The sequence below is a fragment of the Cervus elaphus genome, chromosome 14 (assembly GCF_910594005.1).
Source record: "Cervus elaphus chromosome 14, mCerEla1.1, whole genome shotgun sequence".
Lineage (NCBI taxonomy): Eukaryota > Metazoa > Chordata > Mammalia > Artiodactyla > Cervidae > Cervus > Cervus elaphus.
In genome coordinates, this window is record NC_057828.1 from 16,449,548 (window position 1) to 16,460,281 (window position 10,734).

The following is a 10,734-nucleotide window of genomic DNA, read 5'->3' on the forward strand; positions in this document are numbered from 1 at the left end:
GGAATTTTGGTGTGTGCTAGGCAGAATGTGCCTGCCTGAGTGATAGCCCCCAGTAAACCCATTGGTACTGAGACCCTGTTAGATCATATGGCAGACATGTCCCCACTGTTTGTTAAAGGGATTCAGGTGCACTGTGTAACTCTTCTGAGAGGACTCTTGGCACTTGTGCCTGGTTTCTCTGGACTTCACCTCGTTTGCTTTTTCCCTTTGCTAGTTTTGCTCTGTATACTTACATCTGTAATAAATCATAACCTGAGCACAATTATGTGCTGAGTCTTGTGAACCCATCTCATGAATTGTTGAAACCCAGGATGGTCTAAGGGAGCCCTGATACACCATAAGATGGGAGGCACAGGTTGTGGTAGAAGGTGAAGATGGTTCACTGTGAGTGGTGAACAGGGAGAGGGTCAGGAGGATGGATTTTATTAAAGAAAGCTGAGGGTGTTTGTTTTGGCTAGCTATCTGATGAAAGGGAATGAGGAAACTTTAGAATAAGACATTTGAAAAAAGAAAGTAGGCTAAAACAATCTGTTTAGATTGAGAGATCTAATTAGAAAAATCTAAATAGATTGCCAATGAGTACTTGTAGCCTGGCTTCATGTGTTACTGTGAATTTATAAGAAAGTAGTTCTCTGTGTGTGTGTGTGTGTGTGTGTGTGTGTATGCATGTGCACACACACACACATGCACTAATCCAGAAGTTCTGAGAATCCATGGCAGCTCAGAGGAGTTGTGGTTGAACTGTGTCAAGGTCAGGGCTTTACTAAGTATTTGCCATGTCATGATGGTCAGGACATTTATAAGAAAACAATTTATGGGCATTTCTAGGAATGAAAATGGATCAAGGAAGGGTCTTACAGTTTTGCAGGAACATATAGAAAAAGTCACTATGTTCTTATGAGGAAGACTAGAATAAATTACAGGGAAACTACAAGTAAGAAAGGCTGTGAGCAGTCCCAAGATGGCGGAGGAATAGGATGGGGAGACCACTTTCTCCTCCACAAATTCATCAAAAGATCATTTGAAAGCTGAGCAACTTCCACAAACCAACTTCTGAACACTGGCAGAGGACACCAGGCACCCAGAAAGGCAGTCCATTCTCTTCAAAAGAAGGTAGGACAAAATATAAAAGACAGAAAGAAAGACAAAAGAGTTAGAGACCTGGGGAGGGAGTCATGAAAGAGAAGTTTCCGCACAGTAGGAAGCCCTCTCACAGGTGGATCTGTGGGGACTTTTGGAATCTCAGAGGGCAACATAAATGGGAGAAAGAAAAAACAAAAAACAAACAAAACCCACAACCCTCCCCCCCACCACCACCACCACCACAGAACACAGGCCTAACTGCAACTGCCAGCAGAGAAGTATCCCAGATGCTCTTGTCCGCCACCAGTGAGCAAGGGCTGGGCGGTAAGGTGCGGGCTGCATCATCAGTGCTTAGGGTAAGGACTGGGCCTGAATGCCCTGAGGACAATCTGAGGGAACTAACATGAGATACAAACCAAACTGTGGGATTGCCAGAGAGAGAGAGAGAGAAAAAAAAAAAAAAACAAAAAAACAAAAAAACACCTTGCCCATGAAAGGCTCTAATCTAATGCACAGCCTGGCCTGCTCACAGAACAAAGGATTGGGCAAATACCAAAGGAGAGCTAGCTGGCTGCCTACAGGCCCCTTCCTGCACCCCCCACCCCCACACTGAGGTAGAGAGGCAGGTGTGTGACAGCCAGAGTCAAGGCAAGGGGCTGCTCCAGTCTTGGTCCCAGAGATGGCATCTTCCACCAAACTGAGCAGGTTCCCAGCTGCTAACCATGTCTTCCTGAGATCCTGCATGGTTGACATCTGCCAGGAGGGTCTCAGCCTGAGATCAGCTCCCCAGAGGAGACAAATGGCACACCTGAGATGGTGCTCTCACAGGGTACCTGGAAAACCAAGCAGCTAGGACAAGGGAGGTGATTAAGATGCACAGCCCACCTGGAACGCACACTCACCAATCACCTGGTGGCCAAAGTTGCTCAGACCTGGGAAAGGCACAAACCACAAGGTCCACTTCAGACAGTGCCCTTGCAGAGCACCCTGGAGCCTGAGCAGTGTAGACCCAGGAAGCATGTGGTGCCATGAGTTGTGGCAAACCCAGTGTGGTCCATGCACTGTGAGCACTCCCTACACATGCCAGTGATATTTCTTTGCAGTGTCCCTCCCTCCCCACAACACAACTGAACCAGTGAGCTTAAATAAGTGACCACATTCACCCCCTTGTGTTAGGGTGGAAATTAGACACTGAGGAGACTTGCAAACAAAGGAAGTCAAAATAAACAAAGAAGAGGGAACTGCTCTGGAAGTGACAGGTGCAACAGATTAAAACCCTGTAGTTAACATTGACTGGGCACTGGAGAGGGTCTATGGACCTTGAAAACAAGTACAAGTGGGAACAAGGAACTATCTGACACTGAACTGAGCCCACACTGCCCACAACAGCTCCAGAGAAATTCCTAGATATATTCTTATTATTATCACTTTTAAATTAAAAAAAAAAAATCAAGTCCTTTATTATTCCTTTATTTGTTTTCATTTTTATAACCTACTATTATCTTGCAGAAAAAGACACTATTTTTAAAGCAAATTTCATATATATATATATATTTCAATTTTGTGATTGATTTTGTTTTGTATTTTTATATTGCATTTTTGAGAGTCTAACCTCTATTCTAGATTTTTAATCTTTGCTTTTTGATATTTGTTATTAATGTTTACCTTTAAGAATCTAATCTTCAGTATCCATTTTCACTTAGGGATGTAATTACTGACTTGATTACTCTCTCCCCTTTTGACTGATCCTTTTCTCCCTCAGGTCACCTATATCTCCTTCCTCCTCCTTCTCTTCTCTACTTTGTGAATCTCTCTGGGTATTCTGGACTGTGGAGAACACTTAGGAACTGATTACTGGCTAGATTGGCCTCTCCCGTTTGACTCCCCTTCTTTTCCTCCTGGTCACCCTTATCTTCCTTCTCCCTGTTCTCTATGTAACTCTGTAAATCTATCTGGGTGTCCCTCATTGTGGAGAATTTTGCACCATCAACCTAGATGTTTTATCATCTGTGCTGTACGGATGTAGAAGTCTTTAGGCTACTATAAGAGAAGGACCAGAAGCCAAAGGGAGGAGACTTAACTCCAAAAATTGAGAACATCAGAGAACTCCTGATTCAAGGGAACATCAATAGACAAGAGCTCACTCAAAAGTCTCCATACCTACACTAAAACCAAGCTCCACCCAAGAGCCAACAAGTTCCAGTGCAAGACATACAGTGCTAATTCTCCAGCAAAGCAGGAACACAGCTCTGAGCATTAAAAGACAGGCTGCCCAAAGCCATGCCAAGCCCATAGACACCCAAAAATGCACTACTTGACACTTCATTTCACTCAAGAGAGAAAAGACTCAGTTCCCCCCACCAGGAAACAGACACAAGCTCTCCCAACCAGGAAACCTTGACAAACCACTAGTTCAACCCCACCCACAGGGAGCAGGCTCCACAATAAATGGGAACCATGAACTTCCAGCCTACAGAAAGGGCACCCCAAACACAGCAATCTAAACAAAATGAAAAGGCAGAGAAATATTCATCAGGTAAAGAAACATGATAAATACCTACCAAACCAAACCAAAGAGGAGGAGATAGGGAGTCTACCTGAAAAAGAATTCAGAATAATGATAGCAAGATGACCTGAAATCTTGAAAACAAAATGGAGTTACAGATAAATAGAGACAAGGATTGAGAAGATGCAGGAAATGTTTAAAAAGGACCTAGAAGAAATAAAGAATAGTCAATCAATAATGAATAATGCAATAACTGAGATCAAAAGCACTCTGGAGGGAATCAACAGTAGAATAACTGAGACAGAAGAAAGGATAAGGGAGGCAGAAAATAGAATGATGAAAATAAATGAAGCAGAGAGGAAAAAGGAAATAAAAGAAATGAGGACAACATCAGAGATCTCTGGGACAATGTTAAATGTCCCAACACTCAAATCATAGGTGTCCCAGAAGAAGAAGACAAAAAGAAAGGGCATGAGAAAATACTCAAAGAGGTAATAGTTGAAAACTCCTCTATTATGGGGAAGGAAATAGGCACCCAAGTTCAAGAAAACTAGAGAGTCCCCAACAGAATAAACCCAAGGCAAAACACCTAAGACACATGTAAATCAAATGAATGAAGATCAAACACAAACAGCAAATATTAAAAGCAGCAAGGGAAAAGCAACAAATAACACACAAAGGGATCCCCATAAGAATAACAGCTGATCTTTTAATAGAAACTCTTCAGGCCAGAAGGGAATGGCAGGACATACTTAAAGTGATGAAGGAGAAAAATGTACAACCCAGATTACTATACCCAGCAAGGATCTCATTCAAATATGAAGGAAAAACCAAAAGCTTTACAGACAAGTAAAAGCTGAGAAAATTCAGCACCACAAAACCAGCTCTTCAACAAATGCTGAAGGATTTTCTCTAGACAGAAAACACAGAAAAGGTTTATAAAATCAAACCCAGAACAAAAAAGTAAATGACAATGGGATCATACTTATCAATAAATACCTTAAATGTAAGTGAGTTGAATGCCCCAACCAAAAGACAAAGACTGGCTAAATGGATACAAAAACAAGACCCCTATATATGCTGTCTACAAGAGACCCACTCAAATCAAGGGGCACATGCAGTTGGAGAGTGAAGGGATGGAAAAAGCCATTTAACCCAAATGGAGACCAAAAGAAAGCAAGAATAGTGATACTCATATCAGATAAAAGAGACTTTGAAATAAATACCATGAAAAGAGACAAAGAAGGACACTACATAATGATCCAAGAAGAAGATGTAACAATTATGAATATATATGCACCCAACATAGGAGCACCTCAATATCTAAGGCAAAGGCTAACAAGAATGAAAGGCAAAATTAACAGTAACACAATAATAGTGAGAGAATTTAATATCCCACTCATATCTATGGATAGATCAACCAAACAGAAAATTAGCAAGGAAATACAAACTTTAAACGATACAATGGACCAGTTAGATCTAATTGATATCTATAGGACATTTCACCCCAAAACAATGCACGTCACCTTTTTCTCAAGTGCACATGGAACATTCTCCAGGATAGATCATAACCTGGGCCATAAATCTAGCCTTGGTAAATCCAAAACAATTGAAATAATTTCAAACATCTTTTCTGATCACAATGAGGTAAGATTAGATATAAACTACAGAAAAAAACTATTTAAAATACAAACATATAGAGGCTAAAAAACACACTTCTAAATAAGAAGAAATAAAAAAGGAAATCAAAATATGCATGGTGAAACAAATGAAAATGAAAATACTACAATCCAAACCTACAGGATTTGATAAAAGCAGTGCTAAGAGGAAGGTTCATAGCAATAGAAGCTTACCTCAAGAAACAAGAGAAACTTCAAATAAATAATCTAACTTCACACCTAAAGCTACTAGAAAAAGAAAAATGAAGAGACCCAAAGTGAGTAGAAGGAAAGAAATCATAAAAATTAAAGCATAAATAAGTGAAAAAGAAATGAAGGAGACTACAGCAAATCAACAAAAATAAAAGCTGGTTCTTTGAGAAGATAAAATAGACAAACAATTAGCCAGATTCATCAAGAAAAAAAGGGAGAAGAATCAAATCAACAAAATTAGAAATGAAATTGGTGAAATCCAACAGACAACACAGAAATACGAAGGATCATTAGAGAATACTACCAGCAACTATATGCAAATAAAATGGACAACTGGGAAGAAACGGACAAATTCTTAGAAAAGTATAACCTTCCAAAACTGAACAAGGAAGAAATAGAAAATCTTAACAGACCCATTACAAGCATGAAAATCAAAACTGTACTCAAAATTCTTCCAACAAACAAAAGGCCAGGACCAGATATCTTCACAAATGAATTCTACCAAAAATTTAGAGAGGAGCTAACACCTGTTCTACTCAAACTCTTCCAGAACATTGCAGAGGAAGGTAATCTCCCACTCATTCCATGAGGCCACCACAACCCTAATACCAAAACCAGATAAAGATGCTACAAAAAAAGAAAACTACAGGCCAATATCACTGATAAACATAGATGCAAAAATCCTCAACAAAATTCTAACAAATAGAACCCATCGACATATTAAAAAGATCACACATCATGAATAAGTGGGCTTTATCCCAGGGAGGCAAGGATTCATCAATATTTGGAAATAAATCAGTGTGCAACACCATATTAACAAATTGAAAGATATAAACCATATCATTATCACAATGAATACAGAGAAAGCTTTTGACAGAATTCAACACCCATTTATGATTAAAAACTCTCCAGAAAGCATGCCTAGAATGAACATACCTCAATAGAATTAAAGCCATATTCAATAAAACCACAGCAAACATCATCCTCAATGGAAAAAAATGAAAGCATTTCCTCTAAAATCAGGAACAAGACAAGGGTGCCCATTTCCACCACTACTATTAAATATAGTTTTGGAAGTCCTAGCCACAACAATCAGAGAAGAAAAAGAAAGAAAAGGAATCCAGATTGGAAAAGAAGAAGTAAAACACTCATGGTTTGCAGATGACATGATCCTCTACATAGAAAACCCTAAAAACACCACCAGAAAATTACTAGAGCTAATCAATGAATATAGTAAAGTTGTAGGATATAAAATAAATACACAAATTCCTTGCGTTCCTATACACTAACAATGAGAAAACAGAAAGAGAAATTAAGAAAACAATCCCATTCACCATTGCAGCAAGAAGAATAAAATACTTAGGAATAAATTTATCTAAAGAAACAAAAGATCTATATATAGGAAACTATAAAACACTGATGAAAGAAATCAAAGATGACACAAATGGAGAAATATACCATGCTCATTGATTGGAAGAATCAATAGAGTGAAAATGAGTATACTACACAAAGCAATCTATAGATTCCCTGTCAAACTACCGATGGTATTTTTCACAGAACTAGACAGATAATTTCACAATATGTATGGAAACACAAAAAAACCTCGAATAGCCAAAGCAATCTTGAGAAAGAAGAGTGGAACTGGAGGAATCAACCTGCCTGATTTCAGACTATACTACAGAGCTACAGTCATCAAGATAGTATGGTACTGGCACAAACACAGAAATATAGAACAATGGAACAAAATAGAAAGCCCAGAGATAGATCCTTATCTATGGACACCTTATCTTTGACAAAGAAGGCAAAAATATGCCATGGAAAAAAGACAATCTCTTCAACAAGTCGTGCTGGGGATACTGGTCAGTCACCTGTAAAAGAATGAAATGAACACTTTCTAACACCATACACAAAAATAGACTCATAATGGATTAAAGATCTAAATGTAAGACCAGAAACTAAAATTCCTAGAGGAAAACATAGGCAGAACACTCTGACATAAATCACAGCAAGATCCTCTATGACCCGCTTCCCAGAGTAATGGTCATGAAAGCAAAAATAAACAAATGGGACCTCATTAAACTTAAAAGCTTTTGCACAACGAAGGAAACTATAAGCAAGGTGAAAAGACAGCCTTCAGAATGGGAGGAAATAGTGGCAAACAAAGCAACTGACAAAAAATTAGCCTACAAAATATACAAGCAGCTCATGCAACTCAATACCAGAAATATAAAGGACTTAATAAAAAAAAAATGGGTCAAAGAACTAAACAGACATTTCTCCAAAGAAGACGTACAGATGGCTAACAAACACATGAAAAGATGCTCAACATCACTCATTATCAGAGAAATGCAAATCAAGACCACAGTGAGGTACCATCCCATGCCAGTCAGAATGGCTGCTATCAAAATGTCTACAAACAAGAAATGCTGGAGAGGGTGTGGAGAAAAGGGAATCCCCTTACACTGTTTGTGGGATTACAGACTAGTAGTGCCACTATAGAGAATAGTGTGAAGATTCCATAAAAAAACTGGAAATAGAACTGCCATATGACTCAGCAATCCCACTGCTGGGCATGCACACAGAGGAAACCATAATTAAAAAAGACATGTGTATCCCAGTGTTCATTGCAACAATGTTTACAATAGCTAGGGCATAGAAGCAACCTACATGTCCATCAGCAGATGAATAGATAAGAAAGCTGTGGTACATATACACAATGGAATATTACTCATTATTAAAAAGAACATATTTGAGTCAGTTCTAATGAGGTGGATGAAACTGTAGCCTATGGTGGATGAAACTGTAGAATGAAGTAAGTCAGAAAGAAAAACACTGATACAGTATATTAACACGTATATACAGAATTTAGAAAGATGGTAACGATGACCCTATTTGCAAGACAGCAAAAGAGACACAGATATAAAAAACAGACTTTTGGGCTCTGTGGATGAAGGTGAGGGAGGGATGGTTTGAGAGAATAGCATTGAAACATGTATATTACTATATGTGAAATAGATGACCAGTTCAAATGTGATGCATAAAACAGGGCACTCAAAACTGGTGCACTGGGACAACCCAGAGGGATGGGATGGGGAGGGAGGTGGGAGAGGGTTTTGGGGTGAAGAGACACGGGTACACCTGTGGTGAATTCTTGTCAGTGTATGGCAAAAACCACCACTATGTTGTCAAGTAATTAGCCTCCAATTAAAATAAATTAATTAATTTAAAAAATTTTAAAAAATAAAAAGAAACACTGTGGCTGAATGAAAAAACTGAATAGGTAAGAGTAGTGCCTAGAATAGGAGCTCCTCCAAAAACAAAAACCAATATCCTGACTTCAGGAACCTAAGAATGTGACATTTTATTTGGAAAAGGGTCTGTGCAGATGCTAATTAAAAATTTCAGGATGAAATCATCCTCGTTTATCCAGGTGGGCTCTAAATCCAGTGGCATGTATCCTTCTAAGAAAAGCATGACAAGGTAAGATCTCATGAGATGGAGGCAGATTTTGGAGTTATGCAGCCACAAACCAAGGAAATCTTGAACCACTAGAAGCTGGAATGTGGCAAGAGGAACTCTCCTCTACAGACCACAGGGGGAGTGTAGTTCTACCATACATTGGCTTTTGGATTTCGGGCATCCAGAAGTGCGAGAGATAAGTTCTGTTGTTTTAAACCACTCATATTTTGGTAATTTGTTATAGGAGCTCTGAGAAACTAATACAGTGACTATGGATATGGGAGAAGAATATTGAGTCTATTATTCCTGTGTTAAGCCTCTCTCAGAATGAAGATAGAATCTAGAAAACAGAAAAAAGCAAGTAGGGATAATATGAGATATATCAAAAGCAGTATATAAAGCAATATATGCAATTTATCTATAAGATATGAAATATTATGCAAGTGAAGCTATGTGTCTTCATTTCTTCTATTCATGAGAAGTTTTTAAAATTCAATGAGGGTTTATTTTTATTAATAATAGCTATTTTTGCAGCCAGTTAAGCTAACTGTGCCCTTTTCCCCATGAGGGCCCAGTGTGCAGTAGCTACAGACAGCTACTGGAATATTCAATTCCTATATTTTGATCTTGGAGAGTTGGATAAAATATTTATCATATGCCTGGCTCATATCTTAATCCTTGGTAGTGTATGCAGCCTGTTGCCTGTACAGGTAGCCATAAGGGACCTTGGAGACAACTCTTTCCAGTGGACATTCAAGACTGGCATGCTGTCCCCTGTCTAGGCTCCAGAAAGGTATGTGCAGCACCTTTGGGAAGCTCCAGGACACAGTGGCCAGGGTCCACATTGGCCAAGTCATAATGTTTTTATATCTGCACCAAACTGTAGAGCAAGGAGCATGTGACTGAGGCAGTCCGCAAGGCCAAACTCAAGTTCCTTTGGTGCCGGAAGGTCCACATCTCCAAGAACTGGGGATTTACTAAGTTTAATGCAGATGAATTTGAAAACATGGTGGCAGAAATGCAGCTCATCTGATGCATCCCTAATTGTGGTCCCCTGGACAGATGGCTGGCCCTGCACTCATGAGAGCATTGGCACTGTTTGCTCCTTAATTATGCCCACCAATAAATCCTATTTTCCTGTAAAAAAAATTAATATTGTTTTATCTCAAATATCTTCTTTCACTTCATTATTTGATGACAAGAACATTCAGTTTTACTTTGATGCCTAAAAATGAACATTTGCCAAAATAAAAATATGCCCAAATTGGCATAATTATTTCTGGGAAAAAGGAACCCACACTTTCACATGTAGCACATCATGCTACCACCCCTAATTATTTCTGCTAGAATATTCAGTTCCTATATTTCAGTCTTGGAGAGTTGGAGGAAATATTTATCATATGCCTGGCTCATATCTTAAATCCTCATATCAACCCTATTGGGATTGATATATCAACTCTTGCTCTTGTCCAGAGAAATTATTAACCTCCATAGTCAGTTCAGGGCAATTCAAAAACTTAAAACTAGGTTTGTTGAACTTCCAAGACTGTACTATTTCTCCTTCACCAGATATTTTTGAAGCAAGAAAGGAAGGTGCACTTTAGTTATGTTTCTTCTTCCATAAAAATGAGGATTTTCTCTGGGTTTTGTGTTAAATGTCAAACGAGTGGTTTAAATTATGAGGGGTTGCATTGTTAAAACTAACAACGGCTTGGTGGGGTCATTTTGCTTAATTGTTGTGGCATCTTTGAAATATCATATCATTTTAGCACTTGCCTAATCTATAAAATGATGTGATACATTTTAACAGCTCTG

General features: G+C 38.7%; 1 pseudogene; it reads left to right on the plus strand.

Annotated features, from left to right (window-relative positions):
* The first annotated feature begins 9,447 nt into the window (after positions 1 to 9,447).
* Positions 9,448 to 9,657, plus strand: LOC122708377 (annotated as a pseudogene).
* The last annotated feature ends 1,077 nt before the right edge of the window (positions 9,658 to 10,734 follow it).